The 15,434-nt window shown below is 51.4% G+C and overlaps 1 long non-coding RNA gene across 1 annotated transcript; it reads right to left on the reverse strand.

The window, feature by feature from the left end:
• Positions 1 to 207: 207 nt before the first annotated feature.
• On the reverse strand, positions 208 to 11,778 carry LOC106725023. The gene is made up of 5 exons (XR_001360862.1): positions 11,676 to 11,778; positions 11,322 to 11,495; positions 10,942 to 11,090; positions 10,275 to 10,371; positions 208 to 294 (listed from the first exon to the last, which is right to left on the reverse strand). It is a non-coding gene; the product is annotated as an uncharacterized LOC106725023 (long non-coding RNA).
• Positions 11,779 to 15,434: the final 3,656 nt, after the last annotated feature.

Here is a 15,434-nt window from a genome sequence, read left to right on the forward strand (position 1 = left end):
TAAGGACCGTACTCTCCTGGGCCCCCCTCTCTTCTCTCTCTGTCTTGACTCAGCTTCTGAGATGCATCTTTCTCTGGACTTGGCTGGCACCCTGGACACTGGCACAAGTTAGGCAACTTTAGCTGCAAAAACCAGCTACCCCTCGAGCTCTCTTGAATAATCTTTAACTGCCTGGAACAATAAGGAAATTAACTGGCTCACCATAACGAGCAGTCTAGAGGGAGGGCAGATTTCAGGACTGGCTTCATCGCCACGCTGGGTTCGAGATGGCTGCGGCCGCTCCCGGAACCACATCTAGAGAAACAGAGAAAGAGTTACTTCCAGGAACCCTCCTGGAAAAGGGAGGACCACTTCTCAGAACTGCTCCCCAAACTCTCTTTGCACCTCATTTCCCCAGTGTGGTCACATGCCTATTCTAGCCAATCATCAGCAAGGTGGGTGAACTTACCTTCAGGTCAGTGGTTCGCAACTGGGGTGATTTTGCTCCCTAACCCTCTCCCCAGACCAAAGACACTTGGCAATATCTAGAGACACATTTGATTGTCACCGTGGGGGACAGGGAAAGCATATGCCACTGGTGCACATTTGGTAGAGGCCAGGGATGCTTCTAAACACCCTACAATGATAGGACCCCTGCGCCCGCCCCCCCCAAATTATCCAGGCCAAACTGTCAACAGTGCTAAAGTTGAGCAACCCTGTTTTAGACCAACCAGCCCCTCACTTGGAGCTAGGAGTACAGTTAATCAGATCATGAATCATGGGCGAGGAGTGGCTACCTGAACAAAACTGACATGCATTTAGGGGAGAGAAGGGGAAAATGGATTTGGATGGATCAACCAACCAGCTATGCTGCAACTTTGCTCCATCAGAGCACTTACTTCATTGTTTATCGATTCCGTGTTAGTTTTCTATTGTTGTGTAATAAACCGCCATAAACTCAGTGTTGTAAACAACACCGACTTGTTACCTCATAGTGTCCGTGGGTTACAAGTCTGGGCATCGTGTCTGTGGCTCAATGCTGTGCTCAGGGTCTCACTGGGCTGACATCAAGGTGTTGGCAAGGGCTGCCCTTCTCCTCTGGGGCTCAGATGCCTCTTCCAAGCTCATTCTGTGGTTGAATTCAACTCCTTGTGGTTGTAGGACTGAGGTCCTTGCTGGCTTGTCAGTTGGGGGCAACTCTCAGCTCCCAGAGGCCAGCAGTATTCCTTACCATGTGGTCCCCTCTATTGTCCAGCTAACAATGGTGCCTAAAGTCCTTCTCATGCTTTGAACCTGTGACTTATCCTTCTGCCACCAGTGAAAACTCTACTTTTGAAGTGCCCATGTGCTTAGGGCAGACCCATCCAGATAATTTCTCCTCTTAAGGTTAATTAACCTGGAACCTTAATTACATCGGCCAAATCTCTTCACAACAGTACCTATATTGGTGTTTGAATGAATCACTGGAATAAGATGTATCTGTGTGTTCCTGGCTTTTAGCAGAATACCTGGAAAATATGTTTTTCTCAATAGATATCATTTGAACAAATAAAAAAAGAATGAAATCAATGTATTTCCTTTAAAAAAAAAAAAAGAATTACTAGACTGGTCACTCAGGGAAGTGTTATAAACCGAGAACGGTATAACCTTGGTGTTAGGAGGTACATACGGTCACAGAGGACTCTGTCAATCATTCCAGAAATGCACATTTTCACAGATGAGATCCGCATTTCATCAGATCAAGAGCTCCCTGATTCCCAGCCCCGTGGCCTTGACAATGCAGACTAATTTCTTGCATTGCCTTCTTGGCAGAGCCGGCAAGCTGCTGACTCATATTAAATTTGCAGTTCCCTTCAAGCCTTCCTGCAGTAGCTGGTCTGGTGCCAGGTCTCTCCCATTTTGTACTTGGGCAGGGTTTTATGCCGCTTCTTCCTGCTCATTGTCAGGCCATGGGTTCTGTCCTATCATTTCAGCCTGTGGGAGACCTTTGGGAATTCAGATTTTATTATCCAACTTCTTGGCTCTCTTGTCCAAGTCGATAGCACTTGAAAACGTAATCAGCACATTTTCTTTGTTCAAATCGTTTATGGTAAATGAGGCAAGGCCAAATTCAAAATCCCGAGGCCTGGTCCTTCTTTCAAGTTGACAACAATGATTTAATCAGCACTCTTTGCATTAGGATTGCTCAACGTAGGATGAATCAACTCTTACTTTCCTTTATCGTATCTACAAGCATATTATGAAAGACTTAAATGCTTGGCAGAACCTGTGCTATACAGAACAACACCATTCAATCCTATTCCTGGGAATAAATATGCATCTTTTGCAATCAGGTGCATGCACATGTCAAGAAATTCTCTTCTAAATTCTCAGATATGCCATGCCTTGGTTCTTGGGCCTACTCTATCGTATCTACAAGCATATTATGAAAGACTTCAATGCTTGGCAGAACCTGTGCTATACAGAATAACACCATTCAATCCTATTCCTAGGAATAAATATGCATCTTTTGCAATCAGGTGTATGCATATGTCAAGAAATTCTCAGATATGCCATGCCTTGGTTCTTGGGCCTAGCCATAGGGGTCCTTTAACCCACAGGTTTCATTGATTGCCATCTAATATTTTCTCAGTAGCAGATGATCCCAGTAGCCTTTGCTGCTGATCTACAAGCTGGCCAGCTTTCCACTTCCTCGTCTCCGTGGCTTATGGGAATTCCCACTTGAGAACAGAGGCGACTGTCCTGGCTTGTAAGGATTAAAGACTGGGCTGCAAGGTAGGGGCGTATGACACAACCCCTGTTGAACGGATTCCCATTGTGGCGCCTGGTTATTCTCCATGTTTTCTTTCTGGATCAATTCTTTACATTCCCACTTTCACCCAATCCTCCTTAATCATCACACTTTAGGGCAATCAAAATTCCTTTGTTCACAGGAAAAGGCTGGGGCTTCCTGAAAACTAGAGTTTTCTATTAGTGCTTAGCCTTTTCTTTGGCAAAGGAATGGATGTTCCAGGGCCCCTAAATGGACCAATGAGCCCTAGCCAGTTTGGCTCAGTGGATAGAGCGTCGGCCTGCAGACTGAAAGGTCCCAGGTTCGATTTTGGTCAAGGGCATGTACCTTGGTTGCAGGCACATCCCGAGTAGGGGGTGTGCAGGAGGCAGCTGATTGATGTTCTCTCTCATCGATGCTTCTAACTCTTTATTCCTCTCCCTTCCTCTCTGTAAAAAATCAATAAAATATATTAAAAAAATAAAAAAAATATATGGATCAATGATGCCGTAGGGATAGAGCTGCACTTTCTTACTAGTAGAAGGTCTATGAACTTCGGGAGAAGAGAAAGTGAGCAGGGAACGATGCAGCTGTGGTAGCCAGTCTTCAAGACAGCCCTCGATGGTGTCTGCCTTCTGGTCTTCGTGGTCTGGTGTATTCCCCTCCCATGCTGGACCGAGGTCGGTCTGTGTGACCCTTGACTATAGCAGCAGGATCGTACGCCACTTCTGAGATGACACTGAAGAGTCGTCCCAGCTTCCACCTTGGTCGCTCTGTCTCCCTGACTCCTCCCTGGAGGGGAAGCCAGCTGCCACGCAGTGAGCAGCCCTGGATGAGTCCTGTGTGATGAGGAACGGAGGCCTCTGGCCCCAGCCAGCGAGGAGCCCAGCTCTCTTGCCAGCAGCTGTGTGAGGGACGTGCGAGGGGACCCTCCAGGCCCGGCCAGACCTTCAGAGGACCGCAGCCCCGGCCCACAACTTGACTGAACCTCCAGAAAGACCCTGACTGGATGCTCCCAGCCAAGACACCCCTGGCTGCCTGGTCCGCAGAGACTATATGAGATCATGATTTTGGTTGTTTTACAAATTGACGCTTCTCTCTCTCTCTCTCTCTCTCAAATAAACTAATCAATAAAAAAATTAAAAAAATAATGTTGGTTGTTCTGAGCTGGTAAATTCAGAGGTAATTTGTTATGCAGCAATAGGACACTTACACACTAGGACAGCCATGTTTTAACCGGCGCGCTGCAAGGGTTTTCACAACATGAAATACCTGACTGTTTAGTCAGGGGCACAGACCACTTTTCCTTTCGATTGTCACATAACAAAACGACAACGGCCAACACAACAATAGCCATCCGGTGGGAACGAAGCAAAATTACATCTATTTTTTTTTTTTGTCAGATCGGCAACTGTCCTGCCTTGTGCCGCAGAATTTTAGTAATTTGTTTGTGTGCCAGGAGATGAAAAAGGTTGAAAATCGCTGCGCCGGGAGATGCTAAATGAGATAATAGACCTTTCTTAAGGAAAATGAATAAAATGCTAAATTCTCAGAAACAGTGAAAGGCTAGCCAGTGAGTTTCTAAATGAGAACACTGGAGGATACTGTTATCAAACTTGCCTAAGTAGGTCTTTTTCCATTTTTAGAAAAATGTCAACAGTGATGCTTGTTCTTGCCCTGCCCAGTGTGGCTCCGCTGGCTGCGCATCATCCTGGGCACCAGAAGGTCCCGGGTTCCATCCCAGTCAGGGCACGTGCCAGGGTTTCGGGTTCAATTCCCCGTCGGGGAATGTGCAGGAGGCAGCCTATCGATGTTTCTCTCTCACATTGATGTTTCTGTCTGTCTTTCCCCCTCCCTTTCTCTCTCTCCAAAATCAATAAAACTTATTTTTTAAAAATACTTGTTCTTTGTTATAACACACACACACACACACACACACACACACACACACACACGGTAAAAAAGTGCAAGTACCTTTTCTATCTTTCTTATCTTACTCCTCAGAAACAACTGCTAATATCAGTTTGCTTTTTATCTTTCTGGCTCCTTTTCCAGTCAATTATCATCTCTCTCTCTCTCTCTCTCTCACACACACACACACACACACAATTATAAAACCTGGATTGTGTACACTATTTAACAAACGTCTTTCTCATTTAACAATATATCACAGCTTCTTCCCATGCCAGTAGACCCGGCTCCAATATAACTGTTCTAAAATGGTCATTATACCCGTAGTGTGATATTCTATGCTTTATGTTTTCTGTATACTTTAAGTATAAGTTCATCTATAGTCATTTATCATGTTTTATGAATTATTAATTATTATATTCATTTGCCATCACACCTAAGACCACAGTAAACCCCCTTGAGCACATTACAAGTGTTTCAGTGGGTTAAGTTTCCAGAAGTGGGGCTGAGGGTTGAGAGGCAGGCAGATTTCAGTGTTTGAGAGATGCTACCTAATTGCCTTTCACACCCGTTGGGGTCCCCCCCCCCGCCCACTTGCTGAGTGTTAGTTGCATCAGAACGAGAGGGAGCCCCTTTCAGCCTTACCTCGTGCTCATTTTCAAACCCTGGGGCTGCCCCAAACCCAGCCTGGGGGACACAGAGGACGCGTGGGAAAGTCAGGGCTGGTCAGTGGCACCTTGAGCTCTGCTGTCCTCCCCAGTCCACCCGCCACCACTTCCTTGTCAGAGCCCTGCAGCCGCCCCTGCTCAGGTCTCATCCCGTGGGAGGGACAGGGTGGACCGAATTCGCTCCATTTCACCCGGATCTGCCCGCCCCACCCCCCGACATGTGGGGACCCTTCCGCTCTCCTCAGGGTGCTGCCCTCGCAGGGCTGGCTGAGCTGCGGGCCCAGCTGCCTTTGCCTTGCTGCCCTTGCAGGGGAACAGCCCCAGCCAGACAGTCCATCCTGCTGCAGCGACACTCCCGACGAGCACACTCATCGCTCCCTACCCTGCGTTCTAGGACTTTCACGGGAAGAGACGCAGAGAGGTCACGGCCAGTCTAGAGACCCAGAGAGGACATTGCCTGTGGTGTTTTATAAGCCACAGGAGGACCTGTTGTGAATGAGTGAACCTTCCTTCCCATGCAACGAGACCCTGCAGGCGTTTCAGGAAACCTGAGCATCTGCGCATGTGACCTACACGATGGCCGCTCCAGCAGAACCTGGGTTCGCTCACTGAGGAACTGAGGGAAGTCTTTAGACGGCGTGGCTTCGGGAACAGTGGGAACTTGTCCCCTTACCCCCCCAAAAGCAGCCACGGAATGTCGGGCCATTGAAGGACGGTCACTAAGGTTTCCTGGGCCTGGCGTCAGGCAGGGCTCCCTGGCGCGCAGACTCAGATGGAGCTGATGCCGGGGATGCAGCAGGTCCTCGAATACCGTTTCCTTATAACATTGAAGAGACGCCACAGGGACTTAGCCCTTGCTTAGAGCAACTGACCTTCGGTAAAACAGGTTTCAGTAGACGCAGTTTCGCTGCAGGGTCTAGAACCTGTCGATGAGGGGTGGTGGGGACTCCCTGTCTGAAGAAGTGCCATTGGATCCCGTTGGATCCCCACCGGTGCCAGAGCAGAGGCAGAAACTGGGCGGGGCTGGAGGCGGTCCAGCAGGGCCCTGAGCCCCCTGGGAGCTGGGAGGCAGGGCTGCTGCTTTAGAGTTGTCAAGCCTGCAGGTGGGCAGCTTGCATTCCTAAGACTCTCTAGGCCCGTGGTCGGCAAACTGCGGCTCGCGAGCCACATGCGGCTCTTCGGCCCCTTGAGTGTGGCTCTTCCACAAAATACCACGTGCGGGCGCGCATGTACAGTGCGATTGAAACTTCGTGGCCCATGCGCAGAAGTCGTCGGTATTTGGAAGAGCCACACTCAAGGGGCCAAAGAGCCGCATGTGGCTCGCGAGCCCCAGTTTGCCGACCACTGCGAGTCTAGGCTATGCTTTTCCACATTGGAAAGGGTCCCATTTAACATTTCCACAGAGATTCCTGCTAACTCGAGGGTTCTGGTGGCTATAGGCAGATCTCATCTGAGGCACAAGGAGGGACACGAGGCCTAAAAAGCAAAGGGCTGTCCGGCAGGTGTGGCTCAGTGGTTGAGCTTCGACCTATGCACCAGGAGGTCATGGTGCGATTCCTGGTAAGGCACGTGCCCAGGCTGCGCGCTTGATCCCCAGTACGGGGCGTGCAGGAGACAGCCGATCAATGATTCTCTCTCATCATGGATGTCTCTCTCTTTCCCTCTCCCTGAGAAAAGGAAGGGCTAGAGGTGTTTGCAGGAGGAACCGAAAGAGAGATTAGGGCGGCAAAAGTCCACAGGCTGTTTAATGATTTCACCCTGTGCCCCTCTGATGGTGTAATGTGAACTGTAACCTCTGCTAAATATAGTGTGTACCCTGAGGACCTTCGCACTCTAGTAAAAATAGCTGCACCCTTGCACGGCTCCCGGTGCTTGGTGACTGCAGGGAACAGGGCTGGGGCGTCTGGGCGGAGGAAGGGAGAAGGGAGGACCCCGAATCCAGGGTCCCTTCCTGCCCATGGGAGCAGCCATCCTGCCCATTTGAATATTCTAGACATCAATGGCAGAGCTGCCAACCACAGTGGCAGCTGGACGGTGTGGTGGACGGCTGGCGGGCGGGCAGTTCCTTGAACAAGGGGCTGCAGCAAGGACCACCGTCACCCCCGCGCTCTCCGGCCCGTCTCACCCACCTGAGCGGGGCTGTGATGTCCGGGCCGAAGCCCCCTGCCTGCGGGAGATTCTGCAGCGGGAACACTGGGAAACCCAGCCCCGGGTGTGGACTGGGAAAGACCCCAGCCCAGGGAGCTGGCCCAGGGCTGGGCAGGAGCTCTGCGCAAAGGCAGACATAAGAATAAAAGGCCCCACGCCCCACGACGGAGCAGAGGCAGCCCCCTCGGCTGCAGGGAACCCTATTGTGTCACCCTTGGACACAGGCTGATGCCAAACAGTGCAGGGCAGGGGTGCCGGCAGAGGATCAAGTGTATCCCCCGCCCCATTTCCTTCAGCTTGTGAAGTGCAAGGGGAATAAAGAACAATCGGGCCTGGGGTACAACGTTTGCCTCTGTGGCCAGGGTGGCTCCACGAACCAAAGGCATCGACGGTTGCTATCTACTCATTCCAGCTCCATGCGCTGCCTCCAGAATTTCCCGTAGGCTGTGCGTTCAGGGATGCGAATGGAAAGAGCTCTGAATGCCCGGCTGTCTCACGGAGGCGTCTTAGAAGGGCTGGGCTGGCAGAAAATCAGTGCGTGCGGTAGAAGGCGTGTGTGACACGGAAGAGCTATATCTCTGGCCTGGTCAGTCTCCTCCTGCCTCCATCCTCTTCCCACGAAAAGGTTCCCCTGATAGCTTCACCTCCACAGGCAGAGAACCTATGCGATGGCCGGTACCCAGAAGCTGCCCAGCCCAGACAAAGTCCAGCAAATCACCGAGTGGGTAGAACCACATCCTGTGGAGCAGCCATTGATGGACATGGGTATTTTTTCCAGAAAAAAAGGAGAGAGCAAAAGGTAGCAAAGAATTCAGAGACACCGATCCTGTACCCAGGACCTTCGCCGTGCCCGGCCCCTCTCTTATCCTCACTTCCGTTCTCTCTCCCTGGATGACTTCAGGTACCTCTTTAAAGGGAAGAAGAGTGGACTTTATTGAGAAACAACTATATGCTCTATATACTAACTTAATGCTTATAGCCACCCGATGGCATGGGTTTTTTCTTTTTTAAAAAAAATATGTTTTTATTGATTTCAGGGAGGGAGAGAGGGATAGAAACATCAGTGATGAGAGAGAATCACTGATCGGCTGCCTCCTGCACGCCCCACACTGGGGATTGAGCCTGCAACCCTGGCATGTGCCCTGACTAGGAATTGAACCGTGACTCCTGGTTCATAGGTCAACACTCAACCACTGAGCCACGCCGGCCGGGCTTTCTTTTCCTTTAATATATGAGGGAAACACAGGAAGAGTAATTCTGCCTGTCGGGGTTGGGACTTTCAGCCCAGCTCTGACACCCAGACCTTGCTCTCCAGTGGTTCTCAACCCCATCTGCCTACAGGAACTCCCAAGGACACGTGGAAAATGCCAGTGGCTGGTTCCCACCCCCAGTCAAGTCACAACCTCGGGAGGTGGAGCCCAACATTGGTGCTTCCAAAACATCTCTGATTCCAGCGCCTCTGGGGATCACAACCACGAAGCCACCCCGGATGCCTCCTCTACCCCCCTGCCCCCCTCTCCCCTGTTTTGGCCTTTCTCCCACTCTCTTTGGCTTTTCAGAAATACCCCAATCCCACCAGCTTGTCCACAGAGGCCCAACAAAAGAAGGTGGCATACAAGAATGGTTCTTTTTGTCACAGATGTGGGCCGGCTTTCCTTATCAGCTGCATATAAACATGTCGGGTGAATACCATGCAAATTGCACTGTGAGCAACGCAGCAGTTCTGAGAGATGTTTACTAATTGCCTTGCTCTCAGGACATGAGGTGGTGGGGGGAGAATGGTGTAGGGTTTGATCACATCTGGCATCCCACTGGCTACCCCGTGGATCATGGCATTGCTAGTCTCGGAACCTTGAGGCAGCCTCTATAAGATGGCTGTGTCATTTAAGCAGCGACTGTACCTTAAATGTGTTCTTGGCTCCTCACAAAAATTATGAAACCACAAAAGGCTGTTTCCCTGAATAAAAATCGAGGCCAAGCTCCCTCTCCCTCTCTCCCCCACCCTTTTAAGAACAAGCGGAGTCAATTTAGAGTCTAATGCGTGTGCTCCGATGTTAATTATAGGCTCCCTCCATGACACGTGTGACCCTGCCTCTGCATTATTCAGGAGCAGCAACGACAGCACCTCAAGTGGGTTGTGGCCACGAGACGCACGGAAATAAGGTAGCCCTTCTCTCCTCCTCCCCCACCAGAACACACTGGTTAGCTTTTGGTGCACGTATTACGGACACATTCATTCTGAGATGATCAATTCAGTCCGTTGGGGTAGCTCTGGAATGTGGGTGTTATTCATAGCTGCTGACAACGAATATTAGGGGGAGTCAGAGGAGGAAGCCACGAGGCTCTTACTGGATCAGGGCCTGGACGAATGGAATACCAGGAGACCCGCCACAGCCCCCGTCCTGGGTGGGAGCTGCCGGGTTGTCTCGGCTTCGTGCCGGGGTCTCCCAGGGGCACCGGGCAGCAGCAGGCACAGGACAGACCAGATGAAGTGAGCCGGGCTCTGCTGGATAGGGGCCTTGCTCATGGAGCCTAGTCGTGCAGGAATCCAACCCGGGAGCGGACACTTAGAGATATTCATGGAGGATCCCTGGGGGTCCCGGGTGACCCGAAGGAGGCCTCGGAGGGGCAGGGGAGCCCAGGAGGGAAGGGAACCAGAGAGAACCAACTCCCGACGCCACCGGACAGCTGGGCCTTTACGCAGGGTGCTCCTGTGGGTTTTCTTGGGGGAAATGTCCCATAGCAAACAAATAAACAAGCAGAACAATTGCTCAGGCACCACCCAAGCGAATTCTTACCTCATCCCACCAGCAGGACTGAATCAGTGTCTGACCCGGGAGAACAGTTTTTCCGTCTCCGGCAGGTGGTCCAGGGACTGGTGCGAGCAGTTCCTCCCTGTACAGATGCATCTACTGTGAAACCACGCGGGAGAGAAGCCGTCTCACTCCTGTTGGGCTTGGGCCTGATGGGCAGATGCGGGGCCAGGCCCACCTGGGGGAGCTCAGGGGGAACTGCAGACATGACCATGGGGCTGAGGGAGCGCCCACCGAGTCCCCCTCCTCCGGGGAACCAGGCCCCTTAGGCCTTCCCTCCCTTGGGGCACTGCCTTCAGAGATCTTATCTTTAGATGCAAAGCTTTGAGCCTTAGCATTCCCAGGAGTCATGGCAGGCGGGAACCAATCTTTCCAGAAGGCTCACAGGTGCTGCCTGTGAGAAGAGTTCGTTCCAGCCCCAGGCACTCCTGGAGGCACAGGTGTTACCGGGTGTCCTCTGAGGAGGCCTTTCGCCTGATGCTGGGCTGTTTCAATAGCTTGATGGGCTCAGAATTGCTTCTCCCCACCCGCCCCCTCCGGGGGACAGGTCTACGGAGACGGGATTTCCACCAGTACAGGTGTTCCCGTTCCTTCCGATGAAAACTTTCTCTCAGCCTGTGACAGAGCCCCGTCCCCTTCCGAGCGGCCACACCCAGGCCCAAGCTCTGTGAAATCATTTTTCCAAGAGTCGGGCCACAGGTTTTCTTCTTAGAAAACATCTTTGAGGATAACGAAGGCCGGTTCATTATCGGGGGAGGTCCAGGCCCCGGCAGGTGCCTGATTGTCTGCAGAATGTATTCCCTAAGACGAGAGAGAATACATGGCTACTTGCATCACTCTTCAAGGTGGGAATACATTTGAAATTGCCCCCGTTTATCTGATAGCTTGTGTTTTCCTAAGCACTGGATTTCCCTACGCGGAGACAGGGTTACAGGAATCCCCTCCAGCGGTCCAATCTTGGGCCTCCTCCCTCTGGGTCAGCCCCGCAGAGGAAGAGCGCAGACCCCGGGCTAGTTTCCTTGCTCCCCTTACCTGGCTGGCGGGTCATTTGTCCTCCTCGGGTCAGCCCGGCCAGGAACCGGTGGCAGGAAAGGCGAGCGCTCAGGCCTGGGCTGCGCGGACCCTGCTGGTACATGTTGGTGCGGCCGAGCCCGGCAGGAGAGCTGGGGCCGGACGAAATCGAATCCATGTGGGGGTCTTGACTGTCTTAAAGAAGAGGAAAGGAAATGCTATTTATTTCTGTGACGACTTGTGGTTCACAGTATCTTTCTCCCAGATGATTTCTAGGCTTTGGCACATCGGGGGCGGGGGCGGGTCTCACTCACACAACAGATTTCTTAGAAGAGACCCATCTGTAGAGGGCGACAGACAAGGGCCGCTGCTCACCTGCATATGAGGATCGCCTCCACCTCCTAATGACGATCAGCTGTCTTCCCTCTAGCTCCCGGCATGGGCCCTATGGCCTATTTTTTAAATTATTATTAAATATATTTTTCTTGGTTTCAGAGAGGAAGGGAGAGGGAGACAGAAACAGCAATGATGAGAGAGAACCATTGATTGGCTGACTCCTGCATGGCCCCCACTGGGGATGGAGCCCACAACCCAGGCATGTGCCCTGACTGGGAATCGGACTGTGACCTCCTGGTTCATAGGTTGATGCTCAACCACTGAGCCACGTCGGCCGGGCCCTGTCGCCTCTGGGGGATGTTTTCTTGCATTGCTTCTCCCATCTGAGTGCTGCACTGGGTGCTGTGGGTGCCACTGATCAAGCAGACCTTGCGTCAGGTTTGGCTCAGTGGATAGAGCGTCGGCCTGCGGACTCAAGGGTCCCAGGTTCGATTCCGGTCAAGGGCATGTACCTGGGTTTTGGGCACATCCCTACTGGGGGCTGTGCAGGAGGCAGCTGATCGATCTCTCTCATCGATGTTTCTAACTCTCTATCCCTCTCTCTTCTTCTCTGTAAAAATTCAATAAAATATATTAAAAAAAAAAAGCAGACCTTGATGTCCGCTTAAACCAGAGTTTACTTGTTCACCGATATTATGAGCCCCACCCGATGTCATTAACCTTGACTTGCGCTCCATTAGGGATTACTCATAAACGTTGCTGTTCCCAGCATTCAGCCCTCAGGGCTATTTCATCTGTTCCTGTGGATCTCACTTGCACCTGAGGATTGAGTAGGACATGTCAGATTGGTTTCAAGCTCCACCCCTGGGAGAGGCTGACGCTGCAATGCTGCTGGTTATGGAGTTTTGATTTGGCGACTCCGTTAGCAAAAGTGACTCCATTTTGGCCTGGTGTGTGTGTGTGTGTGTGTGTGTGTGTGTGTGTGTGTGTGTAACAGCACAAAGGCCCTTATGATCAAGTCCCTGCATATATACATGTGGCCCATGAGCCTGCTTCAGCCAAGTGTAGCTGCTGGCAGCTTCTCAATGGTCTGTGTTTTCCATGCACCCCAGCACCCAGCACTGTTGTTTCTTCACTCCCTTCCTCCCCAGCTCATTTCTGCTGCCTCTTCAAGACTCAGCCTTCTTCCCACAGTGCGCCTTCCAGGGAACGTTGGAAGGAACGAGTAGTTATTAAATTTCTGTTAGGGGCTTAGTGCTTTGAATATATTTACATATCTCACCTTTTTCTCATCTCCTTGACAGCCCTGTTTTAATAATAAAGAAACGGGCTCCCAGAGGTAAAGAAACCTGGGAGTGTGTTGGAAATGCAAATTCTCAGCGCCCCGCCCCCCTGCCCCCCAGCCTAGAGAATCAGAGTCGCTGGGGGTGGACCCAGCCGCCTGGATTCGCCGGATTCCTGGGTGACTCGGATGCAAACCGGTCTGAGGAGCTGCGCACGGTGGAGCTTGAAGAAATCGCATGGTCTATGAAGAGAACAATCTGAGGGCTCGGCCAAGAGGAAATCCCTTTCCAGTGCGTGGAAGCCCAACTTCATGTCACTCAAGGAGAGTGAAGACACTATTTTAAGGTGGAACTTAAGTGGAGAACGAGTTAGAAGACATGGGCCAGGTGGGCACAGGCAAGGTATCATGGACTGTACTGGTGGGCTTTGAGAAAATCCTCGCTGAGACCATGACTATAGACATAAAGAGGACCTTGTTTGGCAAACAATCGAGTCTTCCAGGCACCCTGTGGAGGAGGTGTGAGTTAGGGTAGATTGTCCCAAGTACTATCCCCTTTTCTGTAGCCCCCACATTTCTTCCTGGACTCACCAGTGCCCCTCCCTAACTTAGGGCTGCAGGTGGGCGTGGCTGCAGGTGGAGTGACTGCACCAGGAGTATGTACTCTTTGCTGGGCGTCCCTTCTGGCGGCCAGGCTGTCCTCCCCAAGGTGGGCGGGGACACTTGGGGAGTAGGAGTTCTCATCCGGAAAAGATGAGTGCCGGAGGGTCAGCTCATAGATCCGACACTGGTGAGATTAGAACGAAGAAAGGACCCAGAGCATATTCCAGACTATTTACAGGGAGTCTTTAACTCCTACCGCTCCTGCTAGAAATCTAGCTGCCATTTGGCATCGTTTTACAGATATGAATAGTGAAATTGGGAGAGGGAATTTGTCCCCACTTCTATTCTGGGGCTAAAGGGTCTCTGTATAGCATACAGAATGAAATAGGATGGAGCAATATTATTCCCCCTACTCACCGCTCACAGTCAGAGTCAGAGACGAACTAAAAATCTGGCATTTCCTTCCATCGTGAGTGTACCCCACAAACCACTGCAGCAATGGCAATCCTGGGTCCATGTCAGCAGCAGGAAGTGCAGCTCATTCCCTGTCATGTGACGGTCGTTGGGAGCGGCTCCCCACCTCTCTTATGCTCAGTGTTATGTCAGGGCTTTGGCCCTGATTAGATTTGCCTCTAGATCGTGTTACTGAACGAGGAGGCAAAAATATTACTCTAACAAATTTATTTTTTTAATCTTCTGATAACATTTTTTTTTTTGGTGGGGAGGGGAGGGGAAGGGAGGGGAAGAGAAGGGAGGGGAGGGAAAGGAAGGGAAGGGGATGGGGATGGGAAGGGAGGGGAGGGCCTTCTGATAACTTTTAACATAATTTTAATTCTATGTCAGTAAAATGTGTTTCCTCTTTAATCTTATGTTTTATTTTAAAAGCTTCTAGTCCTGAAACAGCCCCCAGGCTTCCCCAGGTGCTCATGGGATTCATGATAATAAAAAAAGAAAAAGGGAAGAACCCCCTGTGGGTGGAGCAGGAATTCAAACCCACCTCCCACCCGGTCCCTGTTGGCCCAGGCTAGCAGTAAATCCAGGATACTCCCGCGATACTCGCGATACTCGAGCCATCGCCAGCACAGGGCCCAGCAGGCACCAGGCACAGGGAGAGGGGCTGGGGATCGGGCGTGACTCTGCAGGTTTCAGTCAAACTCTGGGCGAGTCCTACAACTGCATCCAAAATGCTTCTGTGGTTGGAGAATAAATCTATAAATTTCTTTTCTTATTACCTCTGAGGGAATTTGCAAAATCATTGGCAACATTTGTAATACTTAGCCAGTGCCAGTAATGCGTTGGTTTCTCTCCCGATGCATTAAGGGAAATTCGGTAAATATTTCTGTAACACTGCAATGCACGCACATTGTGATGGGCAGTGGGAGGACAGGGGGGAAGGTCTACGTTTCTCTTTCAGGTGGATACAACCCAACAGGGCAAAATACAGGCCAGGCCTATACTCGGGCAAGGATGCATGTGGCTGGGGGTAAACCAAGGCGCCTGTGGCGTCAGGGATGGGAGAGCCCCGTTCCGACAGCATGGAGTGGGGCATCTAAGGAAGAGAGGGATGGCCTAGGGCCACTGACCAGGCCAGGCAGGTGGGCTGGGGGTGAGGGAGGGCTCTAACCTACATAGGAAGAGGTAGAATGTTTGTGGACAAACTATGTTCCAATATGGGAATGTCAAAACATTTTGCAATGGCTAACAAGTCCCTACTGGGCGAGTCCCATACTGAGCCCTGCATGGCCCCCACTGTGGATGGATCAGGGAAGGCGATGATCAGGGAAGACTTCCTGGGGACAGTGGCCCCCATGCATTCCGTACATGGGTAGTCTGGAGCCCCATGACCTTCCACCTCTTTTCCCGCTCTCTCTCTTTTGCTCATCCCAGTCCAACTGCTGTTCTTTGAACACCCC

The sequence above is a fragment of the Myotis brandtii genome, unplaced genomic scaffold (genome assembly GCF_000412655.1).
Source record: "Myotis brandtii unplaced genomic scaffold, ASM41265v1 scaffold131, whole genome shotgun sequence".
In the NCBI taxonomy this organism is placed as follows: domain Eukaryota; kingdom Metazoa; phylum Chordata; class Mammalia; order Chiroptera; family Vespertilionidae; genus Myotis; species Myotis brandtii.